At 32.1% G+C, this 10,373-nt stretch overlaps 1 long non-coding RNA gene across 1 annotated transcript; it reads right to left on the reverse strand.

Moving 5' to 3' along the window:
• Positions 1 to 6,090: 6,090 nt before the first annotated feature.
• On the reverse strand, positions 6,091 to 7,038 carry LOC136035112 (uncharacterized). The gene is made up of 2 exons (XR_010619337.1): positions 6,271 to 7,038; positions 6,091 to 6,121 (listed from the first exon to the last, which is right to left on the reverse strand). It is a non-coding gene; the product is annotated as an uncharacterized LOC136035112 (long non-coding RNA).
• Positions 7,039 to 10,373: the final 3,335 nt, after the last annotated feature.

Genomic DNA, 10,373 nt, shown 5'->3' on the forward strand with positions numbered 1-10,373 from the left:
ATACCTTCTGTGAAAGTGTTTACTTTATACCCTATTCCATCGCCCTCAACATTCAATGAAAGTTCCATCTTAGTAATCCAAGCTGTTCGTAGGATACAGATATTTTGTCCTTTAATAACCTGCATTGACATTATGTGTTTTGTTTCAGTTCAACATTCTCTGAGATTTCATTTTCATTGCTACTAGCAGTAGTAGCCGTCGCAGTAGTGATAGTAGTCTTAGCTAGAGTTGTAGTAGTAATAGTAGTAGTAGTAGTATGCGTATAGTGGTTACTGGTTAGTTAAACATCCCTGAACGTACCCTGAAAGTTTTAACTGAATACCCTAGACCAATGGTTCTCAAACTTATTTAGACACTGTTGCCCTTTTTACCCACAAAACGTTTTAGGCACACCTTATCAGCTACCAGTATTAAGTGAACTACAGCTAAAATATAAATAAATTGTCAGACCTAGAGTTACAGGTTTGTTCAAAATTTTACGTACCTACAAGGAGTACGCGTACAATAGTTTGATTACCACTGCCTTAGATCATCACTAGGGGCACAGTCATTAGACCTTCCAACTATGCTGAACCAATTCGCTAATCATGCCCTTTATAATTGTAACTACAATTACCGCGATATGGGACTTCAACTGCATCAACTATTTTGCTATAGCGAACAACAAGACAATCCCTCGGAACTGGAGCAATTCCAAAGAGGCAGGGATAGACTAGCTGGTAGGCATTCGAGCTCGACATCCACAACTGTCACTACACAAGCCTAAACCCGCAAACTTGGGTCAAGCAATGAACTTTAACAGGGCTAATACTGGACAGTTCTTTAACATCCTTAAGTTGGCTCTAGAAAATTTTCCTTAAAGTTTTACCCTCCTTAATACCCTTGCTCTAAGTAGTAACAATAGTGATAGCATCAGTAGCAGCATAAGTAACAACATACGCACAGTACCTACTGTTTGTTTTTAGCATCCCCTCGACACACACTGAAAGTTTCAACTTCAAAACCTAAATAGTTCCTGGACATTACTGATACATCCTAGAAATAGTGATAAAGAATTAGATAGTATTGGTAATATTAGCAGTTGTAATAAATTTATTAGCAGTAATACCAAGCTCACATTGCCTTTTTGTCAGTTGAACATCCCTCTCATCATGCCCTAGAAGTTTCTATTCAATGCTTTAAGCTTTTTTTAAGACATTGCTGATACGCGCTTTTGAAAACCTATATACATATAGTGTCTTTTTTAGTTACACTTCCCTGTCAACATTTGGTGCAATTTCCACTTTAAAACCCTTAGCTTTAGTTTCTTGGCTGTCCCATTGTCTGTGCATATAAATAGATTGTCAGGCTTACCGACTCTTGAACATGCAACATATAATGGTCCATGGGAAAAAGAATCTGTATTCACATCTATACCTCATTATTCTAATGATTGCCCTTGAGCTTTGTTGATGGTGATTGCTAATCGAACATTCCCTGTGTCCCTGTCGTCATTTATATATCCCCCTGTGCCCCCCGGCGTCCCCGTTGCTGTTGATTCCCTGTGTCCCGGTCTTCATTTGTGTCCCGGTGTCCCAGTCTGTAATTTCTCTTTGAGTGTCGCGGTCGTCATTTATATTCCCTGTGTCCCGGTGTCGCGGTCGTCATTTTTGTCCCGGTCGTCATTTGTGTTCCGGTGTCTTGGTCTGTAATTTCTCTTTGAGTGTCCTGGTCGTCATTTATATTCCCTGTGTCCCGGTCGTCATTTGTGTCCCGGTGCTTTGTTGATGGTGATTGCTAATCGAACATTCCTTGTGTCCCGGTCGCTTTCTCTTTGAGTGTCCCGGTCGTCATTTATATTCCCTATGTCCCGGTGTCCCTGTCGTCATTTGTGTCCCGATGTCCCGGTGTGTATTTTCGTCAATCAACAAACATGACGTCAGTCGACAAGCAAACATGACGTCACTCGACACAGAGACACACAGACAACTTATCTATCTATCTTCTTCTATCTATCTATCTATATATATAAAAATAAGTTGTCTGTCTGTCTGTCTGTGGATCAGGTGACGTCATGTTTCTGTGTTGACTGACGTCATGAAATTAGTTGTCGTCATTTTTGCTTTGACGGTGACGTCATTAAAGATATTTAAGACATATATGTTCACGTAGAAATCTATTAATGTTTAAGTTTAAAATGACTGATGAACTTACAATGGCAAAAGCCGATGAAGATGCTCAAAGAGTCTATGCCAAAAAACTTGCTGCTGATAGAGAAAGTCAGAAAAGAAAGCGTGCCGAGGAATCAAAAGAACAGCAAGGAAACAGGCTTGAGGCTAAAGAACGCAAAACCGCGCAGTTAGATGAAGATCCACCTGGACAGCGAGAGTCAAAACATATCAAAACTGAAAATGATAGCGATGATGATTGGGTTTGGGATTTTGACTTGGATAAGGTCATCAATGCCTACCAGATTTTAGTTAAAAAAACAAAGGTTCGGCGATATGTATTTCATAGTGAAGCTGAAAAATAAAGAAGAAAAAGAAAACTGAAAAAAGAAAAAATGTAAAAAACTAAAAAATACTAAAAAGAAAAAACACTCAAAGAGAAATTACAGACCGGGACACAAATAACGACCGGCAACGGTACCTACAATGGCAGCGGTACCACCATCGAAGTAAAAAACCAGTGGGTTGTTCCATATTCCCCATTAGTGCGAAACGTCAACCCCAAGTCAAATTCGTGCATTGTTTGGCATCATTTTAACAACTTGCTCTCCATCAGCTCCTACAGAGTTATGGGAAAAATATAAGTCAAAAATGTCCGAAGATATGCTCCATCGAAAACAGTTAGAGACGTCAGATATGACTTTTGATTTTACATCAGAAATTTATAAATACACTTTAGTTATTATAGAAGATTTGTGCGTACGTATGGCAAACAAACCTCTTCAGGATTTGGGAATGCCTTCACCTAACCGTATCGCTGCTGTTTCGACATGTGTAGAATTGGATCGTGAAAAAACTTACAGTACGAATGATCTATTGTCGTATGTACAAAATAACATTTCCAAGTTAACGTCGGAACAAAAAGACATTTATGATACGATAGACTAAATTTCAGGACGTATACAACTACCTGCTGATTTCTGTAATTTAGTGACGTCCAAAAATGAATTGATTGAAAAAGTATTTCCGAATATTCTAAAAAATTATAAAAATAATAAATGGCTAAGTGAAAGAGCGATTCTCGCACCCAAAAATATAGACGTCCACGAAATCAACAATATTGTTTTGATCAAGATTCGAGACCAGGCAGTCCTTTACAAGTCAGTCGACACAGTTTTGGAACCAAATGAAGCGGTTAATTGTCCATCGGAATTTTTAAATTCCATAGATCTTTCAGGGTTTCCACCACACGTGCTACAACTAAAAATAGGCGTACCAATAATACTTTTAAGAAATATCAACCCACCAAAGCTTTGCAATGGCACGCGACTTGCCGTAAAAAAAAACAATGGAAAACCTAATAGAGGCCACAATCTTGACAGGGCCTTTTGAGGGTGAGGCTGTTCTTATTCCTCGCATTCCCATGATTCCAACGGATCTGCCTTTTCAATTTAAAAGATTGCAATTCCCAATTCGATTAGCATTTGCAATCACCATTAACAAAGCTCAAGGTCAATCATTAGAAAAATGTGGTATAGATCTTAATACTGATTGTTTTTCCCATGGACAATTGTGCGTTGCATGTTCGAGGGTCGGTAAACCTGACAATCTATTTATATGCAGCGACAATCGGACAGCGAAAAATGTTGTATATTCGCAAGTTTTACGCAGTTAATTTGTATTGTATCTATCTATCTATCTATCTATATAAAAACGAGTTGTGTGTATGCATGTTTGTTTGTTTGTAAAAAGAGCGTTTGCATATGACGTCATTATTAGTACATACGGCTTTGTATATGCACAGACAATGGGAAAGCCAAGAATGTTGTATATTCGCAATTTTTACGTAGTTTAACTCCTGCAGACGAAATGAATGTTTGCCTGAAAAATTCTAATTTATGGGCATACATAAAAATATTAAAATTAACTACAAATATGCGTGTCCGATTGCAAAACGATGACTCTGGTCAAACATTTTCAGATCAATTGCTGGCAATTGGAAACGGAAAGCTCCCAGTAGTGGGAAAGCCAAAAATGTTGTATATTCGCAATTTTTACGTAGTTTGAAACACATATATAAATCTATCTATATTCATAGGTGGGACACAGGGACAAAACTACAATGGCGCGTAACTAATATGGCACGTAACGACTTACGCGCGCGGGGGGCTTGGGGGGGCGCGAAGCGCCCCACCAACTAGGTGTTGGGGTGGCGCGAAGCGCCACCCCAACAGCTAGTATATATATATAAATAAGTTGTCTGTGTGTGTGTCGAGTGACGTCATGTTTGTGTGTCGACTGACGTCATGTTTGTCGACTGACGTCATTATAAGGATTGAGCTGTATGCGTCATGAAGTTGTTTGTCGACTGACGTCATGTTTGTCAACTGATGAAATTACATACCGGGACACCGGGACACAAATGACGACCGGGACACAGGGACTATAAATTACGACCGGGACACAGGGAAACAACTACAACGGGGAAACGTTGTATTGACTAAAAAAAAATATTGACTAAAAACTAAAAAAAAGGCCAATTCAAAAACGAATGTATATACAGACCGGGATACCGGGACACAAATGACGACCGGGACACAGGGAAGATAAATGACGACCGGTACACTCAAAGAGAAATTACAGACTGTGACACACAGAGAAATTACAGACTCATGTTGTGACACAGGGACACAACTACAACGGGGACTTCGGGGGCACAGGGGGATATATAAATGACGACGGCGACACAAGAAATTTTTGATTAGCAATCACCATCAACAAATCTCAAGGGCAATCATTAGAATCATGAGGTATAGATCTGAATACGGATTGTTTTTCCCATGGACAATTATATGTTGCTTGTTCAAGAGTCGGTAAACCTGACAATCTATTTATATGCACAGACAATGGGACAGCGAAGAATGTTATATATTTGCAAGTTTTACGTAGTTAAAAACATATATATATATATATATATACTAGCTGTTGGGGTGGCGCTTCGCGCCACCCCAACACCTAGTTGGTGGGTGCGCTTCGCGCCCCCCCAAGCCCCCCCGCGCGCGTAAGTCGTTACGCGCCATATTAGTTACGTGCCATTGTAGTTGTGTCCCTATGTCCCACCTGTGAATATAGATATATATATATATATATATATATATATATATATATATATATATATATATATATATATATATATATATATATATATATATATATATATATATATATATATGTTTTTAACTACGTAAAACTTGCGAATATACAACATTCTTTGCTGTCCCATTGTCTGTGCATATAAATAGATTGTCAGGTTTACCGACTCTTGAACATGCAACATATAATGGTCCATGGGAAAACAATCCGTATTCAGATCTATACCTCATGATTCTAATGATTGCCCTTGAGCTTTGTTGATGGTGATTGCTAATCGACCATTCCCTGAGTCGCCATCGTCATTTATATATCCCCCTGTGCACCCCGGCGTCCCCTTTGTAGTTATGTCCCTGTGTCCCGGTCGTCATTTATATTCCCTGTGTCCCGGTCGTCATTTGTGTCCCGGTGTTCCAGTCTGTGATTTCTCTTTGAGTGTCCCGGGCGTCATTTATATTCCTTGTGTCCCGGTGTCCCGGTCGTCATTTATATCCCCCTGTGCCCCCCGGCGTCCCCATTGTAGTTGTGTCCCTGTGTCCCGGTCGTCATTTATATTCCCTGTGTCCCGGTCGTCATTTGTATCCCGGTGTCCCGGTCTGTATATACATTCGTTTTTTAGTTTTGTTTTTCTCCTTTATTTTTTTCCTTTTTTCTTTTTTTTCTTTTTTAGTTTATTTAGATTTTTAGATTTTTTAGTTTTTTTATTAGTTTTTAGTCTTTTTGTAGTTTTTACCCTTTTTTTAGTTTTTTTAGTTTTTTTTTTTACTTATGTCCTGGTCGTCATTTATACTCCCTGTGTCCCGGTCGTCATTTGTGTCTCGGTGCTTTGTTGATAGCTAATTTATATTATATTTATATTTATATTTTTTATATTTATTAATATTTTTTTAGTTTTCTTTTTCTCTTTTTTTTCAGTTTTTTCCTTTTTTTTAGTTTTTTCTTTTTTATTTTTTAGTTTTTTTTTGTTTTTTACCTTTTTTTTAGTTTTTTTAGTTTTTTAGCTTTTTTAGTTTTTTTATTAGTTTTTAGTTTTTTTTTTAGTTTTTGCCTTTTTTTAGTTTTTTCAGTTTTTTTTTAGTTTTTAGTTTTTTACCTTTTTTTAGTTTTTTTTAGTTTTTTAGCTTTTTTAGTTTTTTTTCTTTTTAGTTTTTTTTGTAGTTTTTACCTTTTTTAGTTTTTTTTCTTCTTTTGTATTAGTGTGAAATAATTCAGACGTCATATGCGGACAAACACGACGTCACTCGACAGACAGACAGACAGACATAACCCACAAACAACTTATTTTTATATATATTTATTCATATTTTTTTAGTTTTCTTTTTCTCTTTTATTTTTCAGTTTTTTCCTTTTTTTTAGTTTTTTTCTTTTTTAGTTTTTAGTTTTTTTTTAGTTTTTTAGCTTTTTTTAGTTTTTTTGTTTTTTTTAGTTTTTTAGCTTTTTTAGTTTTTTTATTAGTTTTTATTTTTTTGTAGTTTTTGCCTTTTTTTATTTTTTTCAGTTTTTTTTTAGTTATTAGATTTTTATCTTTTTTTAGTTTTTTTTAGTTTTTTAGTTTTTTTAGTTTTTTTTTTCTTTTTAGTTTTTTTTGTAGTTTTTACCTTTTTTAGTTTTTTTCTTCTTTTGTATTAGTGTGAAATAATTCAGACGTCATATGCGGACAAACATGACGTCACCTGATCCACACACAGATCCACACACAGACAACTTATTTTTATATATATAGATATATATATATATATATATATATATATATATATATATATATATATATATATATATATATATATATATATATATATATATATATATATATATATATATATATATATATATATATATATATATATATATATATATATATATATATATATATATATATATATATATATATATATATATATATATATATATATATACATATATATATATATATCTTCTATATATATAAAAATAAGTTGTCTGTGTGTGGATCTGTGGATAAGGTTACGTCATGTTTGTTCGCATATGACGTCTGAATTATTTCACACTAATACAAAAGAAGAAAAAAACTAAAAAAGCTAAAAACTAAAAAAAAACTAAAAAAAGGTAAAAATCTAATAACTAAAAAAAGATGAAAAAAATAAAAAAAGGCAAAAACTACAAAAAAATAAAAACTAATAAAAAAACTAAAAAAGCTAAAAAACTAAAAAAACTAAAAAAAAACTAAAAAAAGGTAAAAAACTAAAAAAAACTAAAAACTAAAAAAGAAAAAAACTAAAAAAAAGGAAAAAACTGAAAAATAAAAGAGAAAAAGAAAACTAAAAAAATATGAATAAATATATATAAAAATAAGTTGTTTGTGGGTTATGTCTGTCTGTCTGTCTGTCGAGTGACGTCGTGTTTGTCCGCATATGACGTCTGAATTATTTCACACTAATACAAAAGAAGAAAAAAAACTAAAAAAGGTAAAAACTACAAAAAAAAACTAAAAAGAAAAAAACTAAAAAAGCTAAAAAACTAAAAAAAACTAAAAAAAGGTAAAAAACTAAAAACTAAAAAAAACTGAAAAAACTAAAAAAAGGCAAAAACTAAAAAAAAACTAAAAATAATAAAAAAACTAAAAAAGCTAAAAAACTAAAAAAACTAAAAAAACTAAAAAAAGGTAAAAAACAAAAAAAAAACTAAAAACTAAAAAAGAAAAAACTAAAAAAAAGGAAAAAACTGAAAAATAAGAGAAAAAGAAAACTAAAAAATATTAATAAATATAAAAAATATAAATATAATGTAAATTAGCAATCAACAAAGCACCGAGACACAAATGACGACCGGGACACAGGGAGTATAAATGACGACCAGGACATAAGTAAAAAAAAAAACTAAAAAAACTAAAAAAATGGTAAAAACTACAAAAAAACTAAAAACTAATAAAAAAACTAAAAAATCTAAAAATCTAAATAAACTAAAAAAGAAAAAAAGAAAAAAGGAAAAAAATAAAGGAGAAAAACAAAACTAAAAAACGAATGTATATACAGACCGGGACACCGGGATACACATGACGACCAGGACACAGGGAATATAAATGACGACCGGGACACAGGGACACAACTACAATGGGGACGCCGGGGGGCACAGGGGGATATAAATGACGACCGGGACACCGGGACACAAGGAATATAAATGACGCCCGGGACACTCAAAGAGAAATCACAGACTGGAACACCGGGACACAAATGACGACCGGGACACAGGGAATATAAATGACGACCGGGACACAGGGGCATAACTACAAAGGGGACGCCGGGGTGCACAGGGGGATATATAAATGACGATGGCAACTCAGGGAATGGTCGATTAGCAATCATCATCAACAAAGCTCAAGGGCAATCATTAGAATCATGAGGTATAGATCTGAATACGGATTGTTTTCCCATGGACCATTATATGTTGCATGTTCAAGAGTCGGTAAACCTGACAATCTATTTATATGCACAGACAATGGGACAGCAAAGAATGTTGTATATTCGCAAGTTTTACGTAGTTAAAAACATATATATATATATATATATATATATATATATATATATATATATATATATATATATATATATATATATATATATATATATATATATATATATATATATATATATATATATATATATATATATATATATATATATATATATATATATATATATATATATATATATATATATATATATATATATATATATATATATATATATATATATATATATATATATCTATATTCACAGGTGGGACATAGGGACACAACTACAATGGCGCGTAACTAATATGGCGCGTAACGACTTACGCGCGCGAAGCACCCCCATCAACTAGGTGTTGGGTTGGCGCGAAGCGCCACCCCAACAGCTAGTATATATATATATATATATATATATATATATATATATATATATATATATATATATATATATATATATATATATATATATATATATATATATATTTATATATATATATATATATATATATATATATATATATATATATATATATATATATATATATATATATATATATATATTTTCACAGGTGTGACACAGGGACACAACTACAATGGCGCGTAACTAATATGGCGCGTAACGACTTACGCGCGCCGGGGGGCTTGGGAGGCGTGAAGTGCCCCCACCTACTAGATGTTGGGGTGGTGCGAAACGCCACCCCAACAGCTAGTATATATATATATATATATATATATATATATATATATATATATATATATATATATATATATATATATATATATATATATATATATATATATATATATATATATATATATATATATATATATATATATGTATATATATATATATATATATATATATATATATATATATATATATATATATATATATATATATGTATGTATATATATATATATATATATATATATATATATATATATATATATATATATATATATATATATATATATATATATATATATACATATATATTAAGTTAGAATTTCAGTGTTTTACAGTGCTAATTTTGATTTTATCCCAATTGAGGTTAAGATTTTAACCTCAATCTTACAAGGTAAAATGTTAAGATTTGGATTATAATTTTTTTTTTTTCAGACAGCTAATTTCTTAAGAATTTCGCAATTTTTCGCAATTTTTCCTTTATATGTTTTCCATATATATATATATACATATATATATATATATATTTATATATATATATATATATATATATATATATATATATATATATATATATATATATATATTCTACATCTGCTTGATATAAGCCTAGATAGTAAATTATATTGGATGTTTGTTCTTCTGTTCTACAAAATAAAGTTTTTCATTCAAATTCTTTTTCTCTATCTCAATTTTTAGACCATGAATTTTCTTTCAAATATTCATGGACATTAAAAAAAATCAGGAGTTTGGCCAAAATTCAGTTTTATAAAATATAATTTCTTACTTTATAATACTGAGCTTACCTTTGAATGCGCTTACGTATTATATTTTATTTGTTGTACAGGGTTTGCTGAAATGAAAAGGTGAATTTTTTATTTCATGGACTACGCAGCTTCGAATT

Source organism: Artemia franciscana, chromosome 13, assembly GCF_032884065.1.
Source record: "Artemia franciscana chromosome 13, ASM3288406v1, whole genome shotgun sequence".
NCBI classification, from domain to species: domain Eukaryota; kingdom Metazoa; phylum Arthropoda; class Branchiopoda; order Anostraca; family Artemiidae; genus Artemia; species Artemia franciscana.